Source organism: Harpia harpyja, chromosome 10 (assembly GCF_026419915.1).
Source record: "Harpia harpyja isolate bHarHar1 chromosome 10, bHarHar1 primary haplotype, whole genome shotgun sequence".
In the NCBI taxonomy this organism is placed as follows: domain Eukaryota; kingdom Metazoa; phylum Chordata; class Aves; order Accipitriformes; family Accipitridae; genus Harpia; species Harpia harpyja.
This window is the reverse complement of record NC_068949.1, coordinates 44,123,734-44,146,282: the sequence shown is the minus strand read 5'-3', so window position 1 is coordinate 44,146,282 and position 22,549 is coordinate 44,123,734. Positions and strand designations below refer to the sequence as shown.

Below are 22,549 nucleotides of genomic sequence, written 5' to 3'. Positions count from 1 at the left end.
TCTGCAGCTGAGCACGAGATCCACAAATTATGTATCATTCAGTCAAACCACTGTTTTATCAAACCTGGGAACTTCTGATTCTGTATTTTTAAATATTCTTTAATTGTCAATATTTGCTTTAAGTGACTGTTTACTTTGCAATAAAGGCGACTTAATTCCTGGTTTTAATATCACAGTAGGAATGATAATTTTTAAAGTAATAGGTTTGAATGATCAAAATGATGTATAGTCAATACTCGTCCTATCTATACATTTGGAAAAAAACCATTCTACTTTCTCAGGAAGGAAATGGCATGTGGAGCTGATCTATCCCACTGTCAACTTTTTTCCACGAATAAACAAACAGAGGAAAACCATCGCAGGCTTCAAACATTAATAATGGGAGGAAAGGGGTAGAGGTCAGGTCTGTATTGCCAACTCCAAGTTCTCCACCTTAGGAAAGGCAGATTTAATGGACTGAAATGTATTTCTTGAAAATAACCTAATAACATTACACTTATTAAAAAAAGTTAGTATGTTTTTCTGAGTAATGATTGCTCGTTATCTTCTTGAATTCATAGTAAATCTTAGAAACTCTTTTTATATGCTACAGTGGAAGCAGTACCTCCCAAATTATGTAGATGGCTAAAAATATTTCAGCAAGTTCCCTCAAAGTCTAAAGTTTCTATGAGAAAAGTAGCTTTCCCACAGATAAAATCACAGTATCCATAGCTATAATTTAAGAACAGTTCATATTTACTCCTATATATCATAACTACCAGTAAGATAGCATATCAGGTCTTCAAATCAGGTATAAGGGTAATTGTGGAAAGGTAAAAATTCCGTATCTTGGATGTGAAGTCTGGTGCCTCGATACTTTGAAAAGTTTCATTGGGGAACTTTCAGTGCCTTGAAGTACCTGAAAATGTATGGCTTTAGGCTTTCAAACCAAAACACGCGAGTAGTTTGTGTAAAGCCAGAAAATAAACCCAAGACTCCAACCATCCAGACCAGTGGGTACTATTATTGGGAGACCCATGTATTTCCCCACACCAACATTATGAACTAGAATAAAATCCACCTTTATCAGTTAAAATACCTAAGCTGTCATTTATAATAGACACACAGAAATCCAAGCAGGTTAGTATCTTTATATATCATTCCTGTCTCCTATGCCTTCTCCGTTTGCTGGCTGCAGGCTTTCATCTACTCTTCTTCTTTCTTCCTTCCCTTATCAACATGGATCAATAGTTAAAACGCAGGAGCCAGAAATAACATGAAAAGATCCCTAATCTTCACTTGAACCCATGTTTAAGAAGGAGCTGTCACTGTGATTAAAGGAGGAAAAGAAGGAAGGAGGTCGCCCCAGCACAGCCCTGCTGCTTGCGGGCATGGCACAGCGACCCGGCTTGGGAAGAGCTGATGAACGAATAACCACGCTGATGGGGCAATAGTCCTCCAATTGTACAGGGCTCAGCCCTCTGCTCAAAGAAAAATCAAAATAAAATTAAAAAAAAAAAAAAAAAAAAGGGAAACATGGTCTAGCTTGCCAAGCGAACTTGACTTTCCATTAGAAATGGGAAGATGTCTTTGAAATTTTACATTTCATATTTATTGGTTAGGCTAAGCAGAAGCTATGTAAAATAGGTGTTATTAAAATGCCATATGTAATATCATATGGTATTTTCTTACATAGTTCAGTTTCTTAGCTAAAGAGGACATGAAATGGTAATTCTATGCAAAATAAGCTCTGACTCAACAGCACACTGCTTCTGTAATTATCAAATTCCCCATTTTTATTTACACGGTTTTGAGTTTTGTTAAATAGTTTAAATAATTTAGTAACTTCCTGATTAAAAAAAAAAAACTAAACCCAGAAAACAACAATTTCAGATATTTGTGTATAAAGAACTAGAGCAAACTGATACCTTGAGAACCGGCAAAGGACCCCAATATTAAAAACAGGGTTCTCACAAATGACTGGATGCATGGCTACTTGCTCCAATGTTTTAAAATAAAACCAAAAAACTAGACCTTAAACTTCGCTTACAGAAGCAAGGTGCTCTAATTTTATACACAGCCTTATACACGTATGTACACACATTTCATGGGGGCTACACACAGAACTGACGACTGTAGCAGACTTTGTGGTTGATATTTTTTTAGTGTTTAATCTTGCACTTAGTAGATTTATAAATGTAATTACTGCAGTATTTCTTCTATATTTTGGGCTTAATGACATTTATTTTTCTTGAGCCAACAGTACAGGCTTGCAAGTACCTTCACCCGAGCATTAGAGAAATAGCCATTGCCATTTGTTTTTATTGACGAGAAACTCTGAAACAAGGACGTGCTAGCGCTGCAATCAGACACTAGTAATAATTCTTGGCTGCAACAAAATTTGAAATCTCTCGTTTTCCCAGAAGGGGCCCTTATTTTCGCTGGTTGCCATGGCGATGTCGCAGCATAGCTGCTGTGGGCTTCTGTAGCTTCCCACCTGGTCATGGTACAAACTGGAGAGAGGAGCCCTTTGCTTGGCGAGGTACCGCTCCCTCACCAGTCCTGTCCACTCAATATAAAAGCCAACCGCTGTCTTTTGCTGGGGCGTTCAGGGCAGGACCACAAAGCTACAACCGACTGGTGGTACAGGTGCTGCCAGGAGCCGACGCGTGGAACGGCAGGGGAAATGCCGCCAAGCAGAAACCTCTGCCCCTGCAGCATGGGGTACCTGGAGGTTTCTCTCTAGTGGCTTCATGTAGGCACCAAGTAGGAACATTTTCCTAAACCTCTAAAGAGGTGAAACTAACCTCCATTCACTTCTTATCCTCTAGTTCCTCACCAACAAGACAAGGTCTGCGTCACTCCTGTTGTTCTGCGCAACTTGGACGTAGTAAAATATTTACTTGAGAACATTCTCCATTTATTCCAGCAATGTTACTACTGAATCGGAACAAGAGATGCATTTATTCACATTATTCACGTTACATTAACTTCCAGTCAGGCTTGCTTTCGGCACACCCTAAGCAGCACGTTTTCTCCTTTCAGAAGACTTTGAACCACACCACTTCTAAGACGTCTCGTGTAGGACAAGCTTCAACTCATATTCTGGCAGACAAAGGTACAAAGTCCCATCACCCACGGTGCTTTACTCGGGAGAAGTAAAGTCTCATATAAGCTGGCTACTACATTTGTCTTCACTCCTGGAAGAGTAAAGCATGGGTTGGCACTCTCAAAACACACTTTATCCTCCATGGAAGAGAAATGAGCAGACCGCAGTCTGATTTACTGACAGGTTTATCCGCTCTTAAATGGGAATATTTGGCAAGAGCAGCAAACTGCAGGTTACAAATCACAGCCGGGGCAAACCTCCGCAGCATCCCAACATCGGCTTGTTCTGCAGAGGAGAGGGCTGCATCCCTTCGGCAACACCCCCCAGTCCCCAAATGCAAGGTCTGTCATTTCCTCGAAGAGCTATCGCGGGGGAGAAGATGGATCTCCGGGGGACAACAGATAATGAGGCTGCAACGACTTTTTCTCACCCTGCAAGTACAACTGCGCTGAGATCGTGGCCTGTATATACGTACATATACATTTCCACCCCCCATTTACAAATTATTTGTCTTTCAGACTATAAAGTCCAAAATGAAAACACACTTCAAACTAGTTTACATCCCAGAGTCATACCTTTTCAATAGAAAGTATTTTATTAAATTAAGGAAAGTCAGAGTAAGCACTAACTTCTCCAACAATTCCTGATGCCAAACAGAATAATTGTGTACCAGGACATCCTTACAAATTTACAAGTCAAAAAAACCCCACAAAACAAAAAGCCCCCAACAAGCTGTGGTTTTCATTTTATTCTCTTCCTTTCATAATAATGAGAAATCATATGACACCACTAGAGTCATTGGGAGAATATCTAATGATTTTAAACCTGATTCTATAGTCTTGATGAACTGGTTTGCAGGTGCAGTTCCTCGCAGCAACGTGTCACTTGTACCAATCTGCCACATAACAGCAAACTGGACTGTTTAATGTAATACCCTTCAAAAACAAATGTGAGGGGGCTTAGCAGACAGATTGAAAATAAAAGTTAACAAAAAAAGCTGCCTCCTTTCCTTTTTACTGCTCACATTTAAAAAAAGACATCAAATCAATTCAGTTGAAGCTGGCTAAAACTGTGTATTTAAGTTATCCTGCACATCCAGCACTGTCAGCATGATGCCGGCTGGGCTTCAGCATAAACCCCCCCTTGTCTTGCCGAGCAAAGCAACTTCTGTGCCTTAGCACGATGACTAAAGCAGCACGCTTAGCAAACCAGGTCATATAGCAGTAATACAAACAATTACATAATAATATATAAACTTACTATATAAGTATATACTGGTAATCATGGGTATAACGAGTGTTATTGGGAAAATACTAATGAAGCTAAAGAAAAAGGAATCCCCAGCACTGAAACAAGAATACCACTGCTGAACCGAACCGCAGACAAGGCTCTCGGGGCTGCTACGCCTCTCCTTAACGCAAATGGCCCACAAGAGTCGGTTTGTTTGAAACGTTAAGGTTTTTATCTGCAAGCCAAGCTGACAGCAAACATATGTTCAAATACTGCCAATCCAGACAGCGAAGCCCGAACAGTTATTTTGTAATAACAGTAATATTTTTTTATTTTGTATTTCAGTTGTGCACAACTGAAGTTAGCGTCCACATACATTAAGTGTCCACCTCAATGAACATCATGTTGACATTACAGCTACTTTTCTGAAGGAGACAAACACTGTACAAGACTATCATCATGAATAACCATCTGAAAGGTAGATATTCCCTAGTTTATCATACCAAGGTCTTTTCTGACCCCATAGGCTAGGAGCAAATGAAAACGAAAGGTTCTGCTTCCTCCAGACTTTCTTTATACTATTTCAACACGCCCTGTACATTATTCTGTGCATGAGATTCCCCTTTTCATCCCAGCTTTGCCTGACAGCTGTGAAGTTTGCTTTAGATCTTGGACTGCAGTTGACTATATTCAATTATTGCTGCACCTTGACATGGGAAACAGTGAGTTTCTGTTTCTGCCATTTTCTCACTCCATTCTAGCACAGGTTTAGCTGTGACTGATGTTTGTTCCCATTCATTTCTGATCATAGTCAGTATGGGTTTAACTGGTATAGCAACCTCAAACTATTTTGAAAAATTTTATGTGGAGAAAAACAGCAAAGTTCTTTAAAAATGATAAAGATTATCGTACTGTGGATAAGCCACAGTACAATATAGGTCTTCAGCTAGGGAGAGCTTCAGCCCTGATACACCGACCCCATCAGAGTCCAAGCTCCTGAGACTTTCTGCTAAAATACTGAATTTCTTCTTCATCACCTTAACATTGACCTGTAGATTTAAGGAGTTACCAAACCCTGTGGCATACAACTGGTCTTTGAATCAAACTCTTCTGATGAGCAGAATTCACGGTAGAAGTTCACTCAGGCCACCACCACCACAGCTTTTACTACAACTAACATGACACAGATGAGTACAGTCCAAGTCAACAACAGAGGGAAAAGGAAGGTCAACCCAACCTTCCCTCCTGTCTGCGGATGCTCTCAGCAACCTCTTCCCTCCTCCGGATAATCCCCTCTACGCTCACGTCAACACCATCATCTCCAGGAAAGCACCGTATTCCTGCCTCCAGCTGACAAGACTCCTCAAGAATTAGCAGAATGTCCTTCAAGAAAGACAGAAGCTAAGGAGGGGTGTTACAACCTTTTTATACATTTTCACTATATACTTTCCCCCCATAATTTAATTGCTTCATTTAGTGCATTTAAGAGACACGCAAGAAGGCAGAACCACACGGAGACCCATAGACCAGCCAGTTCTTGGATATAACACTTGGCCTGACCCAGTCAAGTTTTTAAAGTGAAGTCATTTTAAAGCAATTCCATCATTCACTGAAAATTGCCAAAAATGGTTTAGTTTGCCCGGACTTTTGGTAGCTACCCAATTCAGTACAAAACCCAGCAGACTGCTAGATGATGGAGGCCCATCTCCAGGTGTGCTACTTCATGTTTTGCCCAAAGCTGCAGTTCAGATGGAAGATAATTAATTAGAGGAAATATTCAGCTGCTTATCATGAGCAATGGTTTGCTACTTCAACTCAGAAACTCAGACCTGCTTAACACCTATCTAGTAATCCTTCAAAAAGTTGACACTTTGAGAAAGAAACATTACAGTTTTGTGATGGGAATAAGTATTCGCCAGAATAATTAAAGAGCTCAAAACCCTGCATTTTCCCTTTATGCAAAAAAAGAAGTGAAAGAAATAGTATCTCCTCAGAACAGCATGACCCTTCTGGATAAAAGAGCTGCTGTATTTTCCCACCGGTGCCTGGAACAGACAACAGTGGAAGCTGATGACTAAAGGAACAACTAAAAATATCTGAAGTAGTCTGGATCTAGGGAGTTTCTTGCCCTCACTGCAATTACCAAATAGCATATTCAGTTTCACTGATGCTAATGTGTGCAACAAGTTCATTTACACCTCAATTAACTTGAAGAAGTGCTTGTTTTCCACAATTAATAACAGTTCTTCCTTCCTTTTGCTATAGCCCCTTTTTTTGCCTGACCCTTAGTGCAGTAAACCACTGCCTCACTTGTTTCAAATATGGTTTGAAGGGAGTGAGTGGGTGGAAGAAAAGAGAAAAATGCACTTCCAACACATGTAAACAAGACTAAGAGAAGGAAAAACTTGCACTGCATGGGAGCAGCGGGATGCCAGATGGTTTCTGAGATACAAATGTAATTGTGTGTATTTAAGCAAAACCAGGAAAACCTACCAAAGGAAAAGTCCAGCACAGAAAGCAGGGCAACTCTGGTAGCAGCAGGAAGGCTGGTGGCACCTCTGGGACCTTACCAGGTACGAACACCACGCTGCACCAGAGGTTTAAAGTCAGTTTTCAACTCAGGTTGGAAGAGGAGTTACAGCCTGTACAAGAACTCCCCACAGCAGCATTAGCAGATGGGGCCAAAAGGCTACAGTCTGCCATTGCTTATTCATGAATAAAGTCCTCGCAAGCCCTCCTCAACTTTTTGTTTTGGTTTTTTTTTTGGTTTTTTTTTTTTTTGAAGGAGGCAAGAGAGAGATTGGCAGGGGCTGGACTTCAATCAAAAAATGGCAATGTAGCGTTTAATCAGCAGATAATTTCAAGCGGTAAATTTCAAGCAATAAAGTAAGGTTGAAAGCATCACTCGGAAGAAAGAGGAACTGGCAGATGTACAGTAACTGGGAAAATACGATGAGAAATAAATCAAAAGATGATGAGACTTCTTCCCCAAAGCACAAGCGGAGGCTGACAGTGAGGAAGGCAAACCCTCCCGGATACCCCGGCGTGCTGCAGCCGTGGGTACAAAACACTGATGCTCCACGACCCAGCCACGAGCAGCCCTCACTCTTACATTTGCCATTTGTCCCATCCGCTATTAATACTCAAACCCCTTTTTCTTCTGCTTGGATATCGACAACATTAATTAACAAAGAAGTGCACAAACATATGCTAATTCGAAGCGGTTTCATTCAGGAGTAGCAGTTTGGCAAGAGGCAGTGCCTGATGGAAAATCCAGCTATTGATTTTCCTATAGGTTGCTGTCATCACTTCTGCTGCCTACAAACAAACAACCTAAAGAATATTTGCTTTCCAATGACAGCTGGTGTCAACAACAGTATGCATTTACTGTCATACTTTCTGCAGAATAAACTGGTACTTTATTATTTAATGTGTTTTAAAATCATCACCGGAATTCCTGATGGCATTACTGTTCATAAAATGTACACGTATCTTAAATCCCTGGCAAAGCACTGAACATCCACAGCCAGTTAGCATTCAAATTCTTATCAATTTTTTTCAAGATGTGGTATTAAAAAGAATTGCTACTCTTGAACATAGTTACTAAGGAACAGAAGAAAAACTGTATGTGATTAATAGTAGAATAATAATAGCAATAATTTTGAAGCATACTCTTGGGAAATGTTTAGCACAAGCAAGTTTTGAGTGCTGCTCAGGGTATTTACAGCAGATTTTGTTATAGCTCACAAAAACATAATTTTTCAAGGATTTCTAAAAACATTTATTTCTCTTTCTTACTCTGAAAGTTGGATTTTTGCATAAAGGAATGTTTTTCTTTGAGGACAGGTATAAAAAAAGGCAGAGTGCTTTCCCACCAGCCCTTGACAGCTGTCTCTAAGACACCATGTGTAGAAAAATACAGAGGGCAGTCCCATTTGGAACCTCCTTGGAGTGAAACGCATAACAAAGTTGTAGATTTGACCATCATGTTTAGAGATGCTGGCCTATTCCATCCAAAAATATTTTTTTGGTGGAAAATACCCCTTGGTCAAATGTGGCTAGTTACCATGGGAACAGCTTTTTGGACTGAGACTGTATCCTGGACTTAAGATCAAAGACAATTATATTTCTATTTTGGAAGCAAAGAAGTATATTAACTTAAAAAAAAAAGAAAATCCAGCATTTGTACAGGACACTCAGTTCCAAATCTGCAAGCTTTATTTTCACAAACACAACAGCAGACAACAGCAAGAGCAGAGCCTACAACCTGGTACTGTCTGGCAGGCACATGTCCTGCCCTTGCTCCCCTTCGGTGCCAAGCACCAGCAGCATCCGCCAAAATAACAGGGTAGGAAAGCTCCTCCCATTGTAAATGCAGTTGTTTTCTGAAAGGGCAGGTTTTGGTTTTTTTGTTTGTTTGGGTTTTTTTTTTTTAATAAAAAATGACTTTTTTTTCCTGCCCCAGTGTTTACTATGGCGTCCTCTGAAAAAAGGAAGCTGGCAAGAGCTCTGCGTCTGCCCAAGCCATCTGTTTCTGCTTACTGGAAACCTGCTGGTAGCCCAGACTCACGTGGAGGATGCACAAACACGCACTCCCCTGCACTTCAGACAGCCTTGGCATCCAGTCATTCACTTACGTGACATTTAGGTCACTTATTTGACATTACACGTTGAGGATAATATACAAGCAGGGGTGTGTTTGGGGGGAGAATGCAAGGATGGGCGAAAAGCACATTTCACACCACAGGAGAAGCAGGAGCCAAGGCACCAGGAGGTTCCCAGGAATGGCTCTGTCCCTCCCCAAGGGACCACGGGGACACCGGGGGGTCCCGAGGTCCCAGACACAGCCCGTATGTACACACTGGGGTTGCTAATTCAACCTCGACGCTTGCACGGTGCATGGCTGCTCTCAGGCTTTTTACCAGGGAATATTACACAAACAGTTTGTTTTTCCAAAATTCACACCCCTCCATACTTCCACTTACCTGCAGAACAACCAAGCATATAGATAGCGTATACCTCAAGGCTCATTTCAGAAGATTAATTTTCTTTTCATATGGGAAGGAATTCGAAGTTTTCACTAGAAGTGCAATTTTACAAGTATCGAGCCAGATTTTTTATGCATCATAGTCTGTTCCCATTACTACTTCTGATGTAATAAAAATACCCTGCCAGTATGATATAGCTAATTAAACAGTAACTTTTTAATAAGACAACTATAAAACTTTCAGATGAGCTCAGATTGCCTTAGGCTACAGAAACATAAACACTTAATTTTAGTTTCTGTCAGACACAGAAAGACCCTAAAATTACTTAAATGACACTTTTAGCTTTAGAGGATATGAAACTAAACCAGTCAACCTTACTTCCTTTTAATAACCCTTTCTGATGAAACAGGTTTAAAATAGCATCACCAAAATCTCCAGTATGAAAGCAGTATAATTTAAAAATGCACAGGTACTAGTATTTTTACTTTTCTTTGTTTGTTTTGCATTTTCATCTTATATTTTGCATAATCGGTTACCACATTGTAACAAATTAATTTCTCTAAAGCAAGGAATCTTTCAAAGCAGTGAATATTTAAAATACCTTCCTAGTTTTCTGTGTTTCCTGGTCCAGGGAACATTATCCTGGTTTTTTTCGCCTGTACATTCTGGACCACAATCACTCAAAGCACAAATACACACCCATACTTTTAAGCCCAAGCCATAGTACCAGCTTCACAGAGACGAGTGACACACATGTACATTTTAGGGTACAAAATATAGGCCCAAGAGACTAAGGAAGGAGATCCTCCAAATTTTATTTTCAACTCTTTTCACCCAAGTCATTAATATTTTGCTGTTCTATAGTCCTCCCCCTAATTTTTTAATTTAATATTCCTAGAGAGATTATTTCAGGTCAGTCAATGGACAACCTACTAAAAGTAATTTTGATTCATTTTCAGTCCTTCAATCTAAACACACTAGTTGAGTTCTGTTTCAGCAAGACCTGCTTATTAGACGTGTTTCCACTGTCCCCATCCCGTCTCCCATCCCTGCCTCCCTGCACCCCCAGCCGTGCCCCCCTCTTCCACAGCATTTGGGCAGATTTGCCCCTCATGGCAAAATAGGAGACGCACATCATCTATATTTCCACTCTGTGGTCCCAAAGACAACACACTAGAAATACAGGCAGGCTTTGTTAAATGGCATTATACAAACCGATTATTTTTATTTTCATTTACCTGCTTTCCAACTGACGCAGAGATGTGGAAGAATGAACGCCACTGCCCCACAGGATCCATTTTTTCAGATCAGTTGAATGCTGCTGTCTGTCAAACTCGTCTTTCAGAACATATCAGCCAAAAAAAGGGTGAGCTTTTTTATAGAATAAATTCAGTGTGTTCGTATAGTCCCACCCTGGTAATGGAAACCCTGATTGCTGAATATTTTGCTTGCAGCTTTAGCATGTGATAAGTGCTCATCCCACGGATTCAATGGAATAACCCGAGAGGCTCCGGCTACATTGTAACATCAAAATTTTCCTCCTGTGACTGGAAAAGGAAACGTTCAGGCCTATCAATGACTGGTTGAAGGTGTGTCAAAGTGAAGTCCCCTCTTTTTTTCAACAGAGCAGCTACTGAGAACGTGGCCATGTATGACAGAGAAAATCTACTTGTGGTACAGGTAGACAAAATACTCAATATACAGTCTCAGTCTCGTCACACCCTACTCACAGATACTGAGGGAGGAGGGAAGGGGAAGCTGCAGGAAATTTTTTTTTTCTGCAATTTTCCCTCTTCCCTACAAGCGCGCTGTCAGCGTGCTCCCACGCTGGCTGCCTCCCCCCTGCCGTGGGAAAACCCAGCTTGGGAAACTGGGGCTCAACTTTAAACCTAGTTAACAGCTGCCTTTGATGCACTGCTCACATCACTCGGGTGCCGCTGTTCCTCGTCCCCAAAAGTGCGTTCCTGCAACCTATTTGCATGAGATTAAATTCAAAATCCCATCTCCAACTACTTTATTTTTTCATCCATGTAGGGAAACATCTCACAAGAAGGAAAAAGGAAAGAAATTTTGTGTTTGAAAAGATGCATAAGCCTGAGACAGCAGGTACCTTTGGAAAAAGTAAACCAGGTTTTTATCACCAAGTCAGGGTAATTTTCACTATATTCTGTTTTCAGAGTCCAGCAGGCTCTGAGAACTGTCTTTTCACAGGCATTTGAAAGAACCAAGAGTCACACTCAGTGAGCTGGCAAAGCTAATTTAAAGCCTATTAGACGTACAAAAGCAAGGAAATCGCCTTCTGGGAAGCCACACCAACTGACAGTATAACTCACACTCATTTTGAGCAGGGTGGTGGGAAGAGGAGAGGTAGGAGTTCACCCGCGTGCTTTGCGGGACTGTGTGTTTCACATAACAACAACAAGGTCTTTTTCTTAGACATGGTTAGCAATTGCTAATTGTGGAAAACTCAGAAAGGCAGCAGATAAACTTGAGTTAATGAAGTCTCAGGAAGACTCATGAAGAACTTTAAGCCTCATTAGATGGAAGGCCCAAACTGATTTTCTGGTGAGAAATCTTTCTGGCAGCTGCAAAACCGACAACGGGTAGCTCTGATTTTGCTAGGTTCAAGTCAACCTCTTTCCATCAAGAGAAGAAAATGAGGATAATTTGCTCATATAGCCCTGAGCAAAGCATGCAAGAACCACTTGCTCCTGCAGTGGTAAGGATTATCCCAGGAGACCTCAACCTGAGGAGGCACTGCCGGGGTGTCGAGGGCTTCTCCCCACCTCACACACTTTTCAACAGCAAAAAAAAAAAATATATATATATACATCCTATATATGGCATACTGCAGTGATGGAGAGAAATGGATTTACAAGCAGCTCTGCAGTCTCTGTCTGAAACATATCCCTTCCTTTCCCATCACATCAGGTATTAGCTACAAAAACCTGCCCTGTGGCATGCATATTTTGTGCTTATGATCTGCCGTCCCAGCTGAAGTCATTAATGTACAACCTAGTGCAAGTTAGATGTCTCATAAAACTTATCTTAGCCTTATCAGAAGTAGCACTGGTGCAATTCTCAAAAAGGAATCATATCCTCAATTCTCCTCCATTCATACTCAAGTGTACCGCATACCTTTACTGAAAGGCCACCAAAGAACCATAGTCATGTTGCTGAAAAATAAATGAGACAAAATAATGGGATTGTAACTCATTTCCAGGCTCCAGCTTATTTTGCACCTATTTCACTGTCTTAGTTTTTTGGCGGTATCACAGAACTAAGCTACATAAAGATATTAAAAAAAAAAAAAAAAAGAGAGAGAGAGAGAGATTGCTGGAGAGCAGACAGCCAAGTCTAATTATCAACAAAATTGATGGTAACTAAACTTAGGTCAATACTACTCTGCAAAAAAGCACTTCAAAACAAGAACAAAACCCAACAACATAAAAAAATCAAAACACACTGGCTTCCAAGAGACCTTTTGTCCACAGGCCAAGTAAAGACTACAAAGCAAAGCCTATTTGTGGGAGAAGAGCAAATTAAGTCATAAACATCCTATGAAATGAACCCCCCTCATGTCTGAACAGAAACTTTCCGGCCATCACCAAAACTGCCAAGAAAGCTTTAAAACTTCATGGAAAGAGCCAAACTCCTCGCCTTTCTGCATCTCCTGGCTGTTCAGTCATCACCTTCTCTGACCTGTCGGTGAAAGAATATGCAGACGTACGATGACAGACTAATGCAGATGTTTTGCTGCTAACAGGTTCAAAAGCAAAGCACGTGCTGTCACTGGTGAGCAACTCTTAGGAAACCAGTGGTGTTGAAGGAAAGAGAAAAATCTTTCAGCAAAGCTACACAAAATCCTGAGATATACCTCAAAATTTCTTTTATGGAAAAATCTTTAGCGTTTTCATTCATCAACATCCTAGAAACTTTGTTCTCCCTTTCACACACACAAGCACAGAGCTTTCTTTCAGGGAACCAACTAAAGGCATTAACTAAAAATAAAAAGCAAACCAGATCAGCTTAAGTTGCTTCCTTAAAAAAAAATCCTATTTCACAGCATGCTAATTAATAGAACAGAACCAGTATTTTGATATCATGATTAAGAACAGTTCATTTTCAGCATTTTTCTCAACAGCAGATCAACACAATTATCTGGCAATTTGCTCACTAAATTACTTTCCAAGATGTGTTACTGAGATAAGGCAATGCCTTCTTTAAAGTGCCTTTCTGCTAGTGAAAGATGAACCTGCAAGGAGTATTTTCTAAACGTACAACTCGATTCTTCAGTAACAAAGCAAAACTTTTGCTTCACGAGTAATGACAAAAAATATGAAGTTAGGTGGAACAGCAAGACGCTGTGGGTTTTTTTTCTCCTCATTTCATGAACAGTAATGACTAAGAATAACATTGCAATGGAGGATACATCCAAAGGATCATTTTTGGAAAATCCAAAACTGAAGTTCTTGACTTCATTGTATTTTAACCACGGGACACAGGTGAAGACCTGCTAGCAGGTGAATCACTTGTTCTACCCTTTACTCTTTCTGCTCTAACTACTTACTGGTTTTCATAACGGTGTTTCACGAGGAGCTGTGCTGGTGCCTGGACAACATAAATAAAAGAAATACCATTCTTCAGGGATCTGAAAAAAGGATAAACAGGGAGGTGACAAAATCTGCAGGTTTAAAGTGATGCAATTTGGTCAAAGTTAACATTTCCTGATCAGATTTCGGGGAAAGGTATCACACCACTAGATCGTGACCAATGCAAACTGGAAAATAGGGGAAAATGCTGACTATACACGCAACTTGTCGTCTCTCAACTCAGTAGATAAAAAGACCTTGAGAAGGTCTTGCTGGCTCTGAAAAGGCCAATGGCTTTCTACCCATCTCTGAGGACCAACCCACTGCACCCGGGGGCACCGATGCTGCCAGAAACCCAAACAATCTGCAAAGTTACCTACGCACGCACCGATGAAAGCAAGGAGGTCCCGAGCCAGGGCTGCTGCCATGTGCTGTCTAGACCAGAGAGGGATTTCCGACCGAAATGCAGAGGTTTTTGGTGCTCGGTTAAACCATGTACTGTACCCGTGGGAGTTGGTTGCAATGGCTGAGAGCTATGGCTGTAGCCCACTGTGTCCCTCTACCTCCCAGCACTGATAACGAAGCACTTTTCTAAATATTGCCCAAAAGAGGCCACAGGAGCTCTTCTAGTGATTCATTCAGCAGCAGCCTTTCTAAACAAACATGATTCCCCCAGCAGAATATAATTCGAAACTTATCTGCATACCTTTCTGCACAGCTTGCCAACCTTTTCCTTCTATGAAGATCTAAATCTAAATACATTTTCTGTTGATACTTGATGCCTGCAGAGGTTCCTCCTTCTATTCTGCAGAGGGAAACCCTTCCCTGCTCCAACAAAAAGGTCTGAAGAAAATCATTAAAGATCCACGGCTTTTACCACGACTTTTAACTAGTGCATGCTCATCCACATATGCAAAATGCATCAATAAAAACACAAAAGTAGACATATTGTAAGACATAACTGTACCAACTTGACCAAAACTGACATATTTTTCAACACTGAAAGTTCAAAACAGAGTAGAACTGTGTGTTAGCTTTCATATATGTATAGCTATGATACATGTATGTCTATGTAAGTATATATACAAGTATCATAGCTACCACACAAAGCTACCTAGATATGTATCTTATTTCCTTTACAAACTGTTTCTGGTGTTAGAGATCCTGGTTTAATGGGCTAGAAACAGCACTATTTTTTATATAAATACTACCACGAAGGGATGGCTCAAGATAAGCTCTTTCCAGAGGATGGGTGGTGGTGAGTGCCCAGTATTGAAACATGCTATCTTTTGATCACTGAAATATGGGTTCGCTTCTTAGTTTCTTTATAACCATAAACTGTGGACTGTAATGATACTTTTACTTCACTAAGTCAAGTATACTGATCAGATTTACATTACAGGAAAACAACCCTTTCCACATTTAAGCTGAGGTCTCACTTTGCCCTATAGTCTGTTATGAGCATTGACAATTTAATCATTACGTAAATGTAAAATTTTACATTTCTCTGAATCAACAGAATTGTTTTGATTTCCAGTATTACACCAGCTAACAGCATGGCTAAAATAGAAGCATAACAGTACACCTACTTCATGAAAATTAATTTAAAATATAATTCAATGAACAACTGTAACCAGAGAGTGTTTTAAAGCAGTGCAGTCCCACAGAACAGCACAAACACCTGCTGTGATAAGCTGTGCTATTCTGTCAATACAGACTCTGAACAGAAATGTCAAACATTTTCTTAGACTAATCATAATTATTAATAATAATGAATAAATTCAGCAGATTTATGACAAAAAGTGTCAGGATCTCCAGTGTTTTGAAATAACGCTGTATATACCCAAGTGCAGTTGGAGTTGCACGCAGATGTGAATCCCCTTTCACAAGTCATTCAGAGGATTAATTTTTTGCCTTTTTTCTTTAATTCACAATTAACAATAGCAAGTCACTTAACAGCACGTACAGCTTCCTGGCATGGATTTTAGGTGGGCACCAACGCCGAATGAGATAGATAGAATAACTTTGGCTGAGAAGGACCTTTGGGGTCATCCTGCCCAACCTCCCGCTGAAAGCAGAGCTGAGCTCCAGGCTGCTGGGACGTGTGCTCGTGCTGGTGGGGCTCCAAGGAGGAGATGCTGCAGCCCCCCGGGCTCCTGCTCCAGTGCTGCACATCACCCTCACAGGGAATTTTCTTCTCCCCGTATAACCAGTTGCAATTTCTCCCCATATAACCAGTTGCTTGCACCCACTGCCTCCTGCCCTTGCGCTCTGCGCCTCGGGGTAGAGCTTGGCTCAGTCTTCTCCATTACCTTCCTCCAGGTAGCTGAAGACTGCAGGTCAGTCCCCACCCTGCAAGTCCTCTCCTGTGGGCTCGTACTTCACGTCCTCACGCCCTCACATTTGGCTTTGGCCGATACCAGGAGGTTTTTCGATGTCCCTCTGCACAGCATCCCTGCCCTCCAGCCCAGCAACCGCTCCTCGAAACCGGGGCCATCTGCCAACCCGCTGAGCGGGCACTTCATCCCATCATCCAGGTCACTGGCAGAAACGTTACACATGAATACATGGCTGAACAGTATCCAGTGGAAAATGATGTGTAAAGACCTTCACTCTCGTGTTTGTTCAGATTAAATGAGGAACAGCTGCTGGGCAAATCTGACTTCGGAGTTTGCTCCCCGCTAGAGCGCAGTACCAGTCGTTTCATTTGGTTCCCATGTGTATCCAACAGTAAGACGATGATATCACACAAATGTCCTGAATGATCTCCTGGAAGGCCAAGAACGTGCAGAACATGCCGAGTTTCACTACCTACCTTACACAAGCTTCCACAGATATGAACTTATTTGGTAGTCTTCTTCATGACAAAATATTTTTTTTTAAGGGTCTTGGCCAACGTAAACAGGAAAAAAACCACTGCGTTCAGAGGTCAGGCTTTGCATGCCTTCTACGTTTTTGATGTGCAAAGGATGTTTGTTAGGATGTTTTAGATGTATACAGAATACAAAATCAGGACTACGTTAACTAACATCCAACTCTTGTACCGCATCTTAAAAAAAACAACAAAAATTGCTTCTTGATGAATATAAAATGCTTTAAGACCTGCAGTTATTTCAGCAGACTTCAATTGCTAATGTTTTGACCATTTGCCACAAGCACTCAAGGGAGACGAACTCGCAAATGTCACTACACCTCAGTGCAGCAGAAATACAAACAGATCAACTGGAGTGCTGCTCACTGACAAGTGTGCAACTGCATTTATTTCTAATATGCTGATTACTCGTCCTGCATTAATGCATGCATTGAAAGGAGTCTGCACACACACACCCACTCCCCCCCCCCCAAATGCTTGAAACCAGTTTACATGTGCCCCCCCAAAGGCTTCTTTTAAGCACCCTTTTCCACCTGAAATTAATTAATTGCATCTACTGAAAAGGCTGCAAGTCCTGAAAGAGACATGCCAAGGGATTTTAAAATTGATCATAGGAAAGCTGAGGTTGGCAAGGAGCTCTGGAGACCACCTGGTCCAATCTTCTGTGGAAAACTGGGCCTTAGATGAGGTTTTCCAGGGACTGCCAAGTGAAGTCATGAGTATTTCCTAAATTTATTTTAGAACGGTAATTATGAAAATGACTTTTACCCTGCGCTCATTAACGAACTTCCTTTCACGCACGAACGAGATGACAACAACTTTGAAGCATCCGCCGCATATCCAGCTTTAGATAAACCCACAGATGAACTCCTGATCATCGCAGAGAGGTGAAGGTGCACCAGACCAGAGCTGGCCAAAACCCTCAGCAGTTACATGGCTTATCTCAGGAATCTCCCCCCCACATACCTTTCCCTCCCCTTCAAAATACAACGGCACTGTCTAAAGAGCAGTGCACACCGCTTTGTGGGAAGCCTAGAAGGCTGTTCATTAAATCTATATAATTTACAGGTGCTTCTCTACACTCTTTTGTCCTGAAGCACCACATCAGGACAGCAGGATACGGCTCTTCAACTGGATTTCCAACACGATGGCACTTCATTTGATGCCAACATCCTCCCATGGGCAGCGACACGCAGCCTGAATGCCATTTTCCCAGGGATCATAATTCACGCCGATGCCACACGGTGGTAGCACTACTAAAGGGATGAAGAGCAGCGAGCTCTGACAAAGCATTTGGGGTCACGCTCAGCTGCAAATTGTGGTCTTTGATGTTCCTCTAGGAAGCCCATTTCATCTAACCTCGCCAGAGTCAAAACAAGACAACACCATCCTCATTTCAAAGAGCATAACAATTTGCACTGGCATTTTACATAACTCCATTCAGACATTTTTCTAACATCTGTGCCTAAATGAAACAATGAAGCACAGTAGATGCAATACAGATGGCTTGCAAAGTCGTTCAAAATACACAACTGCTATGGTTCTCACCACAAATGCACAAACTGGCCCTTAATAAATTTGTATGTGGATAGCTGCCACTAAGTCCATCGTCTTAACGGCCTACAATTTCACAAGAAATCACCCTGCAGCAGCATATTTCTTGGTCTCAGATGAACACAATCCCAAACCAGCCATTTATTATAATCTATTCACAGAGCAACAGAGCAACAGAGCACAGTGGTTTCATAAGATGGTTATAACCATCTTTCTAATTCAGTCAAACGTCTTACTCAAGGTAAGAGTCAACTAAAAACAAGAAAAAAATGAAAAGAACGGCCTTTTAGCTTTACTTTGCAACTGTCATTTGTACTCTTAAAATACAGTTTTCCTACTGCCTAATGTGGTTCCAGACAACAGAAATCCGTGGATTCTCAGGCCAAAGTTGCAAGCAAATTCTCATTGGAAACAAGCCACTCCAGGGCTGAAGAAAAACTCTACCACCAGAAATCCACTTCCACCATAAACCATGGAGGACAGAAGAGGACACAGCAGGGAGAAGGAGGCATACCTACCCTTAGGAGACACTCTGCCTTACAACAGGTTTTACTAATGTTTTGCCTAATACCAGCCTTCACATGATCAGTCACCTTTACTGACCAGTTATACCAGAAAATAATACTGAGACTTTACGGTTTTGACTGTAGAGCAAGAGATGGGGAACAGGTTTGGGAAATAATGGTGGAAGAAAAACAAATTAAAGAAATCTGTAAGCCTCAAACTGAATCATTCAAGTGTTAGGGAGGGAAATCCTGCAAGTCAAAGTTCTCCGTTCACTGGGATCACTCAGTTCTTGCTAGTCAACCGCAGTCTCCACCAGCACCACCTCGACCCTACCTGGACAGCTTCAGCAGATCACTGCCAACAGGCTACAGAATTGTAGCTGCTGTAGACAATTACATCAGGCTTTTTTTAAATTGTACATTAGATATCCACACAAAGGTTCCAACCTTTCAAAAGTTAACCCCCCAAAATCCCATCCTCGCTCAAACTGCTGAGCACAGCCATCTACCCTCCTCCCAGATCCTGAGCAAGTTCTGTGAACTCCTCATGAATAACTCCTCCGTAGAAACGAACACTGCTGTATTCATTTAGAAAACAAAAACGGTATTATAAGAAAATATGCTGCTCGCAAGTCTGGTGTAATATCCTCAAACAACAGTGTAATGTCAAAAATGGCATTTTGCTTACCCTAACGTGAACAGTGAAATTTCTGGCTCTCTGTAAACAAGCAGAAGTTTCAGGTTTTCTTCTTCAACAGTAGAAAACCCATTTTTTTCAAGGCAAGATTTTATTATGAAATAAATATGTCTAAATTGTTTTTAAAGACTTTGCTCTGTTTTTTCATTTTAATTACCATGTATTAAAAATTCATGGTACAGTTACTGAATTTGTACAACTGCCTACGTGGTGCAAAAGCACACAGAGAACTTCTGCCTCCAGCAGACTGCGGGTCGTTAGAAAATGTCTCAACATTAATTCAGAGCTGTCTAAACTCATGAGCATGGGAAAAAAAAATAAAAATCTTAGCATCTCTGCCACTAGAGTTTATGCTTCTTCCAAAACAAAAAGAACCAGAATAAAAGTAACTTTTCCAGTCTTTGGAAAAATTCAGCATTTGTGCAACCTCGCTCCTGGCAGTCTCTCCCTCTCTGCTGCTCCTCTCCCAGTGCTGGCTCCGTCACCGTCACCTTAGCTGGGCCATCAAATCCTTACCTGAGACTGCATTATCCATACTACTCCTTGGACTTCTGCAGGTTTCTGTGCTGATCATCAGATTTAATTCCACAGCAAATAACCAAAACCAAAGAAACTACCACCAAAGTCATTTAAAATATGGGCATTTTCCAGTTGATGACCCCATTTCTTTTGTTCTTTAGTAGTGATTGTGGAGTACAAAAGTAAAATGCAGTGCAGTAGTCATCTTTATGAAAGTTCTTCTTCATTTCTGAATACTTACACTGTATTAAAATCAGCTATTTAAAAGAAAATTAGCATAATCTAACTATACTTACGAGCTATATAAGAGTTTCCACTTTATTATATAATTTTCATAGCATTTTGGTTTGAACTTTTCTGCAATAGGTCCATTTCCTTTTTTTTAAAAAATAAAGGTATTTACCTGATTTTTTTTTTCCTCTAACTTAGTGAGGCTGCAAAAATAAAGCCTTGGCTATTTAAACATATTATTCAGATAAGATATTTATGAAAGGTCAGCATTTACACTTTGGACTGCAATCTCATTGAGACCAAACATATACAACTACAGTGCTCTAAAAGGTGCACTGTAACGGGGAATTGAGGTTCTAAAAATACTAATAGAAAAGAGGAGGGTAAAACTCTTCCATACTTAACTTCAGCTTGAAACCTCAGCATCGCATGAATATGGATTTTGCATTTCATATATATAATCATCAAAGTTTGTAAGGTGCCTTGGGACCTTTGAAGAAGGCACAGAATAAATGAAAATCATTTTAATTAAAAGCAAATTAAAGGGCTTCCTAATCCAGGCAGCAGTAGTAAATCCATGGAGATTTTTTAGAATATGGAACCCTGAAATTACATTGCGTATAAACCTCCCTAATTCCAGCTTCCCCCCAAAGGAGACTCTAAATCTGCACAAGATCAGGTTTATTATGAAAATTCTGCTCTATCTTCTAAAAAAAGATTTTGCTCTAGTTTCTGAGTGGCCAGAAGCACTAGCATCCACATTGAGAAAATAAAAACAAAAACAAAAAAAAAAAAAGAGAGAGAAAGGGAATGTTTTTCCTCACTGCAGGGAAAGAAGATAAGATTCTATTTTATGCTCTTAAGAAGTCATTTCAACACTGATTAAGAAAGTTGGGAGTTCTCCTCCTCGACAGGAGGCTTTTGAAATACAGCTCAAAAATAAACTAAGCAACCACATACTAAAATGTTATCATAGAAAGGGCTTCATATTAGAAAACTCATAAGGCAGAAGGTATAGAAATAAAATAGACATTATAACTAATCTTTTTCATTACTGTTCTTACAGCAGGAGAACTTTATTGCTGAAGTCTCACAGGTCTTCCACCAGCTGCCCCTAGTTCATCATTGCCTATACCGATAAATTAAAGAATGAATTTATAAATACTACTAAAAATAAACAGGAATCTAAAACTAGGAATATTATGTTCATTTTTGTCTAAAAGGCATTTTTACATGTATTTATCTCATTAAATGATTGAATTCCTCCATTAAGAGAAAAAAAAACAAAAACCACAAATCCCAACCTTGAGGGAAAAAAATCCAAACAACTGAACAAGAGGAACAAAAAAAGAAAATGGGCAAAACGCCTGGAGAAATGCTGCTTTGATTTTGACACATGGGAATAAATGGAAAAAATATTCAGCTAACCCTTTTTTTAATCAAAACATCTTCCATCTCGTGTGCAAATTTCAACAGCTGAGAAAGCATCCTACTCAATCTCTCCAAAGTGGTGTCAGCATGTTTTATGTAAATACTAGTTAACAAGGGATGTGTGTTTGCAGCAAACATTTTAGGGTTCTGCTTTAGAAGCTCTGGATTTACCCTCTGTGTCAGAGGAGAAATTGTAATTCTGAAGATAATAGGAGATACACACAGAGGACACAGGAGATTTTTTCCTTTTTTAAATAGCCAAGCTGTATTTGTTATTGAAGAGTTTTCAGTAGTTATTTAACAAATTAACAGGAGAAAAAAAACCTTGATGACTAAGCTCTGCATCAATATGTGGCAATATACATCTTGAAACCAACTTTATTTTGCAACGTCCGGAAGTAACGTTAGGGTTTGATAACATGCTCATTCTGAAAGGATTACTGAGACCAAGGCAATTTCCCCCCTGGGGCAATTGAGGAGTGTCACACGAAGCACAGACATGACAAGCTAAGTGTACACGAGTGGGCTCTTAAACAGGGACATCCAGGGGAAGCAACAAACTGGAGGTCAGAGCCTGGGGTTATTCGGCAATGCCCGTTCCCTCTACGCTAAGGAAAGGGCAGCTCCTTCACAGCCATCCGTGCTTTCACAGAAACACGGTATTCCTCATCCAGGTTCATACTGATTTAGTAATAATTAGTTTATTATTCTTCCTGTTAGGTCTTTTTACTTTTGTCTTTACGTGGTGTCTTTAAGACATGACCACCAGTTGCGATGTAGCCATCTAAAACACCAAGTAGCCATAGGGGATCTTCTTTTCAACATTACGCTGAAAGGAAGC

At 40.6% G+C, this 22,549-nt stretch overlaps 1 protein-coding gene across 5 annotated transcripts in view; it reads right to left on the bottom strand.

Annotated features, from left to right (window-relative positions):
• The window catches only part of PTPRE (protein tyrosine phosphatase receptor type E), a 121,716-nt gene that overhangs the window by 78,238 nt on the left and 20,929 nt on the right, over positions 1 to 22,549 (bottom strand). The window contains exon 1 of one of the 5 annotated variants that reach the window (XM_052799514.1): positions 10,545 to 10,598. The exons of the other annotated variants lie outside the window; for them this stretch is intronic. The gene's annotated coding sequence lies outside the window, so the exon portion shown is untranslated. Of the gene's footprint in view, positions 1 to 10,544; positions 10,599 to 22,549 lie in introns of those variants that run through there. 5 annotated transcript variants of the gene reach the window in all.